This window comes from Gallus gallus, chromosome 8 (assembly GCF_016699485.2).
Source record: "Gallus gallus isolate bGalGal1 chromosome 8, bGalGal1.mat.broiler.GRCg7b, whole genome shotgun sequence".
Lineage (NCBI taxonomy): Eukaryota > Metazoa > Chordata > Aves > Galliformes > Phasianidae > Gallus > Gallus gallus.
Genome location: NC_052539.1, coordinates 11592054 through 11602721, shown reverse-complemented (window position 1 = coordinate 11602721; position 10668 = coordinate 11592054).

The following is a 10668-nucleotide window of genomic DNA, read 5'->3' as shown; positions in this document are numbered from 1 at the left end:
TTTGAAGACAGCCAGAATACAAATAAAATGCCAGATAACATGATATAGAAGTGTGATAACTTGCATAGGCAACAAAACAGCTAATTTATTACTTCTACTCAGAGGCATTGTCTCTGATTTCACAGAAGGAGCAAAAAGTTCATTATCAAAAAAATAGCAGCTAGTAAAAAGTCCCTACTTTTTGTCTTAGCTCATGCTGGCAAAAAAAGAAAAAAAAAACCAAGCTGTGGAAATTCCAAGTTTCATTTCTGAATAAAGAAAATACCATTTGAGTGGTGCTGGATTTAAAAGTGAAACCGTTTTATATCCTTTAAAACCACTTACAGTAACTGAGCTTCTATTGTCTTCATAAATACATACATTGGAAAAAAAAATTAAGTTTTCTTCCTGAAATATGCTCTAGTAGGTATCAAGAGCCAAATTCAATATGAACCTTGGAGGACTCAAAATCTATTTGTGAATTTTGATACTTAAGCCAAATACACTGAGATATGATCAAGTCAGTTGCTCTTACTGGAATCACAACTTTTTAGACAAAATTTATTCAACATGGTCAGAGCAAAGAAAAAAAGAGGAATCTAGGTCAAAGTGCAGACACTGGCTAGGACCCAGGATATGGCAGGATAAAGTAAACTGAAAACACTTAAAGAACATGACTGAGTTACTTAATTCTGCCAGCATTCCATGTGAAATCCCAGTACCAGTAAATTTGTTGTATACTTCATTAAGGCCAACATTTCACATCATCAGATGAAGCTAATCAAAAGCGTGAGGAGAACTTCTGACCAACCTTTGTTATTACTTGCCAGAAGCTCATATCCAAAGCACTTGTACACACTGTACCATGCAAAAATGGAAATCAGTTACTTCTTATTTCCCATCTCCTTGCTCCTCAGTCATGAAGGTACATTTATGTCCCTATGGAGCTAGAAAGGAAAAGGAGAATGAAAACAACAAGTCCTGTAGCAGATCATTCTAGCTGGATCAGAAGCCAAATAACATGTGAGAAACAAATTCAGAATTCTAACTCTCCTAGACAGCCTACTGATAGCTGCACTGCCACTGATAATCTTGAAACTTGTCTATTGTAGGCTATTTCTTTATTCTCTTATGATGGTTCTCATTCTGAAGAGCTACGTTCAGCTGTATAGGTGTTATTTTTGCTGCGCTGTTACATAAATGTTATTTTTGAAGTAACACAGTAGACTGCCTCATTAATAGATAGAAGTATTATATGGATGTCAGAAATAGTTAAATGATTTAACAGTGCACAATTTGAGTATCATCATTTTCAAACCTTCCACATAAGAAAGATGATGAGGAATGCAAAACCTATTTACTTTTAACTGGCACATGTTTTTTTTTTGTTTGTTTGTTTGTTTTAATCTAGAAAAAGCTACTTTTCCTTCTCAAGAAATAGACTGGAAGTTCTATAGTAAGCAACCCTTGGAATAGAAATAAGAAAAAATGGACAGATTTTTACTTTCATCGAGCCAAAAAGTCAAATATCTTAGAGAAGGTAATTCGCAGTAGCAAAATATGTTTGTGTGTACATATAGTAAGAAAGTGACACTTAAAGCCAGTTGCAAGTCTGTAAAGGATATTGCACTTATCCTATTTGCTCCTGAATCAGGATCAACAATACATTAACAATAAATAAAATAAATCAACAATAATAAAAAAAAAATCAACAATACACTGTTTTGTTACTTACACTATCTTTTTTCTATCCAGAGGTAAGTATCATCTTAGCTACTTGCTTCATTAACACTTTCATGGAAGAAATATGCTAATGTAGGATTACTCAAGTGATAAAAATCACTGGAAGCTGATTTTTTATAGACAAGCAACAGTAAGAAAGATGCAAGTTTCTGGATTTACTTTCCCTTTCAAGACAATTACTTGGCAAAGTATCAAAGCCTAAATCTGTGTCACAGATAGAGAAGTGAGCAAGAATGACTTTAATAGTTGTGTCAGCCTCTATCACAGACCAAGTTGCTCTCTAGTGATAAGAGAGGCAACTGGAGAAATGTGATGCATATTTGAAATTGCTGTCAGACAGCATAAAGCTTTGTGCTGAATTTACTTGAGAAATATCTGACTTTCAGCATTCCCATGCTTCCTAACCAAGGATCCCCCCTGAAATTTCCCAGAACATATGAATACCAATTCATACAGATGAACAGATGAGTCTTTTATTTTGATAAATTTTGTCTCCATTGTTTATTTTTCTATCACCTGTAAACTTACCTTGATATTTGATTTTCTTACTCTTCCTTATAAAAATTGATGTTTTAATGAACATATTTCCTGCTATGGAACTAACCTATCTTCACCAGGATTTGTAATGCACAATCAGACCATTAAGATTCACTTTATACTTCCAAGCTTTTTTAGTGACCAAGCCTCAGACAATCAAGCTCAGTGCTTTGTTTCTGACTACAATCAACTCAAGCATGAGCAACAGACATTAGTATCTCTCTTTCAGTAGCTGAACTTCAGACAAATGTTCGACTTGTATAATTTTTCTGGACTGATATCCTGAATACAAAAAGACAAGAAGCAAGATGACTTCAGGGCATAAGTTTCCAGGGGCATGTTCAAAGGTGAATTCATTAAGATTTTGAGAAAATTATAGTGAATGAATAAAACACAGCTATCTTACACTGAAAAGAAATACACTCTAGCAATTGTTGGTAACAACAGACTACTTTTTTGCCTCTGTCTTCTCTGATAACTGCTCACCACGCAACCCTCAAATATTTGGTTTGGCAGGAGGGGACTGGGGAAGCAATGTCCCTCCCACTGCAAGCAAAGATCAGGTTCATGACCACCTGAGGAAACTGAATATCCACAAATCTATGAGTCCTGATGAGATGCATTTAGGAGTCCTAGGGGAATTGGCTGACGTGGTCGCCAAGTCACTCGCAGTGATACTTGATACTTGGCAATCAGGTGGAAAAAAAGATAACATCACAACCATTTTCAAGAAAGGTAAAAAGAATGACCCTGGGAACTACCATCCTATCAGTCTAACCTCTGCCAGGAAAGATCATGGACCAGATCCTCTTGGAAGCTATGCCAAGGCACATGGAAGATAGAGAGGTGTTATGGGAGAACCAGCATGGCTTCACCAAGGGCAAATCCTCTCTGACCAACCTGGTGGTCTTTTACGATGGTGTCACTGCATCAACAGACAAGAGAAGAGCCCTGGGCAACTTGATTTACCTGTGGAACTTCCTGTTAATTGCAGGGAAGTTGGACTAGATGACCTTTAAAAATGTCCCTTCCAACTCTAAGGATACTATGATTCTATGATTCTGTATTACTGATGTAAAGTATTCGATATAAAACTATCATCCTTATTACTACATTTTATTACACTGAATCATGGTATGTCATGCCAAGATCCAGCAGCTGACCTTTTTTTTTTTTTTTTTTTCATTGCTCAGGTGTCTTGTTCCAAGACTGTACTGAATTTTGTGCCGTGAAGAGATGTTCACTCAGACTTGAAGGTCAGCTTACGGATCCTGCTGTACCTTATGAGTTCAGAAAACACAGCTTGCACATAGCAAGTTACTCTATTAATAAATAAGGACCACAGAAAACTTAAGAAAAAATTGTTTCCTTTTATCCTGTAAATTGGAATTTGTAAGATTTATTGAGCAAAAAGACTAACAGGCTTTCACATTTAATGTAAAGGAGGACAACTTTTCAGTTGCAATCTATAGTAATGAATGACTATAAGAATGAACAGAAATTTGTGACAAGGTGGAAAAATAATGTATTTAAAAATATAAAAATACTGTGAAGAAGACCAGTTATTCATTTAATCTGAGCTATCTACCAGTAGCTACTAGATCATCACATTAATATTCCAATGCAAGTACCAGCATTGCTCTCTTAGCAATCTAATCAAAAGGAGTAGACAATACAACTGAAAAAGACCATTAATTTTTGACCAGAGCTTCAGATTACGATAGACATGAAAGAATATTTTGTATAATGCTCCTTTTAAAGTTGTTTTTGTTTATTTTTCTATCACCTGTAAACTTACCTTGATATTTGATTTTCTTACTCTTCCTTATAAAAATTAACGTTTTAATGAACATATTTCCTGCTATGGTACTAACCTATCTTCACCAGGATTTGTAAAGCACAATAAGACCATTAAGATTCACTTTATACTTCCAAGCTTTTTTAGAGACCAAATGTCAGACAATCAAGCTCAGTGCTTTGGCTGACCCAATTACATACCGCACATGACTGAGAATAGCACTTTTCTGGCACATAACTATAAAACAAACCATTGTGAATAACTGGAAGTCCTGGTAGGATCTAGTTAGAAGAAATAGGACATTAAATCAAGCAAGAAGTCAACTGTAATTTCTTGGTAATCTCATTATAACCAATCTAAACCAGTTTTATAGCATTTTTATTTTATTTTATTTTTAAGTCAGCGAAGGTGAAACACTATGGAAGTCTGACCTGAAATGTGATACAAAACTTCCAGCTTTATCTGTGCTTTAACTGCTTGCTGGCTCTCAAAAAAGAGCTGTCTAGATTACTTGAAGAGCTCTGTCAAGTAATTGCATTCCAAGAGCCTGGAATGAAAGTGACTGTAGCCTGCATTGTCACATCTCAGTTTACAACACACAGAAGTGTTCAGTAAAAGTGAGAACAGCTTTGCAATTCCCAAATGAATAAGGAATAAATGCCCAGGAACCCAAGGCAACTTTAAAATGTCACAGTTAAAGTGGAATGCAATCTACCATTCTTGCCTATGAAGAATAGTATTTTACAGAGAAATAAATTACAGAGGCTCTTCTCTGAAAAATCTTCTGCCTGATGTAAGCACAGATGCCAGACACTTCCACTAAGTTCTTCATAAAATTCCCAGACTCTAGACAGTGGGAGGTTTTTTTGAAAGTCCACTAAAATAAATTCTAACAAATACCATCAGAATCTTCTTACTTTAAAAGTTAAAATCTTTCCCAACAAATTCCAGTTTTCTGCTCAGAAATCACCACTGCTTCACAAAACACAATAAACAACGTAAATAGGTAGGAAAAAATGGAGGAAAAAAAATGGGTAACAGGAAATTAATAAACAGGAAAAGGCTCTTCCTGAAACATTACTAAATAGTCTCAAGTCTTCAGTATCTCATATATTTTAGGAATTGTTTTTCAAGTTCTCAAGTAGTTCAAATGGAAGGACAAACGGTGCTACCATGTATATTTCAGGTAAAAGAAAACGTTATAGAGAATATTCATAGCCTCCTATTCTTATGTTAGAAAACACGTTATGTTTTGGGTTTTTACCTCCTTACCTAAACAGGAAACATTTTCATCCATAAATTCTGCTGCTACGGATTCTCTCTTATGCTACAGAAATCACGTGCAAATAGTTTCAAATATGCTAGAAGAAATGCAACTTCAGTCCAAAACTTTTGACATAAAAGATTTATAAGAGTTATATTTCTTAATACCTTTGTAATAATCATGAAAAGCAGGCCAGCTGACTGACAAGATCAATACAATATTTACAATATTTCTGGAATTCCAACCTTGTTTGACTATACTCTTCAGTTCATTTTTATAGGAAAGAGTTAGAAGACATAACCCAGGCTTTGACATATCACCAAATTTTATCAAACTTAGGATTTTGTCTGGATAAAATTATGCCCGCAAGTTTTACTATTTTTGATAAAATTCTCTCTTTTACACGACCAAAAGTAAATGAAAAGGCAGAAGTTTAAGAACAATGGAAGCACAATTAATACTGTTAATTACACAAGGACTCCGAGAGATGTTTTCTATGCATCTAGTATGTGTTTCTGAGAGTATAAATCAATATAAGAAAAATCCTGTGAGCACAAGGAAATTAATTTGAGAAATGTCTAACACTGGAAATATACATCTATTGACATGCATTCCTAAAGCCTGTAGCTTTAGAAAATCTTATCCTAAAGATGTTATAAACATAGAATTGTATAATATTAATTAATGCTGGTTAATTAGAATTCAAGAAACACCTGTTCTGCTGCTCTAAAGCCAATGCTGTTACTTTATACAGCTCTCCTCTACACTCCTACAATAAAAATTTATTCTCCGTGCAACTACAAAACAATTTTATCAATGTTGAATTTAGGACGCTACTGAACTTCATCAAATTACCTCTTCTGAGCATCTCAGTTTTGCAGAGACTGCCATACTTCTGCTTTGCAAACCAACTGTTACTGTCCGTCAGCTGCTGCTAATACAGTACTTCCAGGCTACCACACAGTCCTGTTACCATAGTTCAGCTGTTTCTTCTGTGTAGCAGCTTCACCATCTGCTGACTTTACACTCTATGCTGCTATAAAGCTGACTGCTGTCATCCATATCTGAAGGAAAGGTTTCTCAAAATTAAGCATGTCACCTTCTTACTTGGAACTCCATTCTGGCCTAATCTAAAACCCAAATGGACTCAAATAAAAAATCTTTCAGACACACTACCAAACTTTGCATTGTCCCCTTTAGTTGTGTAATGACTTACTGATTTCTTAAAATTGAAAGCATCATATTTACTACCATTAGAAACTAGAAAAACAGACAAACTGAAGAGCAATTCTGCTGCCAGGGATCTGTATGACCAAAGTTAAGAGGAACAAGATTCCTAAGTACTTTTTAGGGGACTTCCTTGTATGATAAACCACAAAGCCCATACTCAAGTAAGAAGCACAGCTGCAGTTCAGAAGGCTATCTCTGCCATAATACAAAAGCTTGTAAAATTTATCACAAATAATAAATATATTTAAAAGAATAAACCTGAACAGTGAAAGTTAGATTTGCAGTACAACTTGAAGACGCACGTTAACACTGATTTCAAAATACAAGAAAGTTTCAAAGAAAACACAGAAAACAGTACATCCCTAACACATATACAAAAAACAACTTTTTACTTTTTTTTTTTTCCTTATGATGCGTTTCTTTCCATTTTTGGAAGAAAAAACATCATTTACCATTTTACTATCATCACTTTTTAAACATTTCCCAACTTCAGCATAAAAATCTCCACATTCTCCAACTATATCATACATGAAACCTTACTATGGACTCAGTCCTTTTTGAAACCCTAATGTCACACAGTGGATAAAGAAAGAAACAGGATATCCAACTAAAATATACAAAAATAGGAAGAAATTTGTTTATGAAATGGCAACTAGTGTCCTGACATATACAATATTCTCACTGTTTTTTCCTTTGCCATAAGTTTTCTGACCCTTCTTTTTGTGGTTTGGGTTTTTTTCTTTTTTCTTTCTTTCTTTCTTTTTTTTTTTTTTTTGTCTTTCTTCTTGATTTATTCATTGGCTTTGTCTATCACTATGGCAAAGGCAAATATCCTTTGGAAGGAAGGACATCTTCCCTCCTCCACACTTCCTTTGGGACTGAAAAGAATGAACATCAGCTTATTGCCCTGACAGAGTTGGCCACCTGGACAGTGAGACCCATAGGTCTCAGGCCAGAAGTGAAAGACTATATCATACTCTGGCAATATTGCCTGAGGAGCAGATTGTTTGTCACATCAGCAGCATTTACTATTAGTCCACTAACACAGAGTAATAGTCAACAGCGGATGCTGAAGACTGCACATAAAAGGCCAAGTTTATCATGCAGTGCTTTAAATAATTTCCTTATTTGCGCAGGATATCATGTACCTTTACTTGAGATATGACTTCCTTCTTTACGTCGTCTTATTTTATTGCAAATATTCTTCCTTCAACAGTGGGAAAAAAAATCCAAAATGAAAAAAGTCAGAACCCATGCAGAGTGAACAATATATATAATGACTGGTAAACAAAAGTATAGCATGTATATTTGTAAAAAAAAAAAAAAAAAAAAAAAAAAAAAAAAAAAAAAAAAAAAAAATCCAGCATTTTATCTTTGAAAAAAAAAAATCAAGAAGTTTCCTGAAAGTTTCCCAACTAAAATGTATCATGTAGTCAGAGAGCATTATTACATGAAATCAAAACCTATTTAATACAAGGAAACGTGAAGCTCTTTACTGGAAATGAGATGAATGCTACTGATAAAGGCATAATGCATACTACTCTTCAGATAAGAAAAATAATCTTCCTCATTTCACCTATGCTGTGATATTTATAACACTGAAACCTAATGTTTATGATAGTCTACAAGATAAAATACTTGTCATGAAACAACTGTGGGGTTTCTTGTTGGTGTTTTCTTTTTGTTTGTGTAACAGACATACATTACATTCAGCAGCAGGATTTAGAACAGTTTTATTGAATTTGGATAACTGTGCGAGCTCACATGCAGATATTCTACATTTAGGTGTTTATATCTGCCGTTTGATCCTATTGTATATATGTATATATTCCTTTGCAAAGATTTGCTTTCCTCCTTACAGTAATGCCCTTACTATAAGACCTGCACTAATAATGTAAAAATGTTCTGTATTATTTGAGACTTATACAGATATTAATGTTTAAGTTACTCATGTACTGAATAATAATATACTAAAAATATATATTCACCTGTATCTTCAAATATTGTAACTTCTTCTGGAGTAAGTTTTTACTTAATTATTTACATCTATACGACTGACTTTCTACCTCCCATAAGTTACCTTCTACTAAAGCTACATAAAATATAAATTATTTGTTTCCTAGTGTCACAGTGAGTGCTAGGTCTGCATTTATTTTTTCACCATTAAGAAATTACACAGGAAGAAAGAGGAACTCAGCTCACTACAACAATGAATTTATCGGTCCCATTCTTCATAAGACAACCAATTTATAGTTGAAATTATCTCAGATTTACTGAATTGTATGCTCATTTATAAATATTTTTCCCACTTCACTGGTGAATGCCAGTGTCATCAGCTTGTAGGTGTGTTTGCAAATGGATTCCATGCTGTTTCCAATGGAACCTCCCTATTTGACTTTGCTCAGTAGACATCTGTCTCTATTCATGTTGGGATGGAAAATACTCACTGTACATGAACTAAACCAGAAAACGAAAGACCTACCTTTAAAAAATAAGAAAACAATACAACATTCCAATTTTCACTGGAATCCTTCTAAACAACTAAAATGCTGAACCAATGTGCCTACTCATTGAATTTTGCCAGTATTCAGTACTGTATCAGATACAGGGCAAATAAACCCCACACAACAGTAAGTAGGCAGCTGAATCTCAATATCAGTTTTCTCTAAAAAAAAAAAAAATTGTTTGAAGAATATTTTCAGTTACATAAAATAATAATTCATGTATACCTTGCTTTGACTTTCACAGAATTGCTGTGTATTTACCAGGAAGACTCAAGTTAATTTCTGCAACATGTATGCAATTGATTATTTTTTCTCCATGTAATCTATTCTATACTCCATCATGTTATTATTCATTTTGTGAGTTCACATTAATCCATTAATAATAATGGATATAGTTCTTATTAAAAAAAAAAAATAAAGGCAATCAAGACATAATGCCATATTTGTATTTACTTCTCTACAGAGAAACACATAATCAGAGTAATTAGGCCATACAAACATTCTGGAGATTTACTTCACGTGGGTCCTGTAAAACTTGCCAGTAATCAGGCAGTGCAAGTTATTTACTTGCAATAACTTCAGAAAGTTATTGGCAAAGATTATCACTTGCTGTTGAATTTCACTGGTTTCTCGTTGTGGTTTTTTTGTTGTTGGTGGTGGGTTTTTTTGTTGTTGGTGGTGGTGGTTTTTTTTGGACCACTTCAAAGAGAATAAAGCCTTGCCTTCCTTTGGAAGAACTGCAGAATTGTGAATGACTGCCAAGAGAAACAGACTTTGCTGGGAAAAATAATGTCAAAACAATGCAATAGGTCATTGGAAGTTTGTCTCCAATATTTCTTAAATGTAACCTTCTGGGGAGACTGGGGAGGTAGTGCTTTTCACTTGAAGTAATAAAAAACAAATAAGATTTAAAGTGTCTTTTAAAGGGAAAAATATTGTTAGAACAGTTGGAAACTAAAAACTATTATGCAGCACAAGGCTGCTACAATCTGTTCTCTTAATTTATGAACTACGTCACTTTAGTCAGCTTTACTCTGCGTCCCTAATTGAACAAAAATCTTTCATCCCTAATATGGAGCAACATTAGTAGAAAATGATTTGGGACAGCTGTAAGTATATGCAATATAGCTTGTAGTATTCCACTGGATGAGCTCTGGGAATTAAAAATGAACCGTTTCATATGAAATACAATGAGAAGAACAGATTTTAGTAAAATACATGTATGACATTTGTTAACAAAACATATGGAAAAAATTACATACGCTGCAAGACCTCATACATTTCAAGACTTCATACTATGCCATGGCACGCGGAATTGAGCAGCTCCTAAGAATTTCTTTAGTTAGAAGAATGTTACGTTTTGGGGCAAGTCAACTTGCTGTAATGCTGCGTTCACAGAGATTGCTCATGCATTCCTTTGTAATTATTGGGTCTACACATAAATCTAACTAACATACAGCCAAGGCCCAGAAGAACAATTTTAGTGCTGGCTTTCAATACAGCTTTTTGGAGCAAAATTTTTTCATCTTTCTTAAGTCAGCCTTGCCTTTTATTGGCTGTACTAAGAATTGGCTATGATGGGAGCAAGACAAACTTCCTCCTTCTGCCATGAA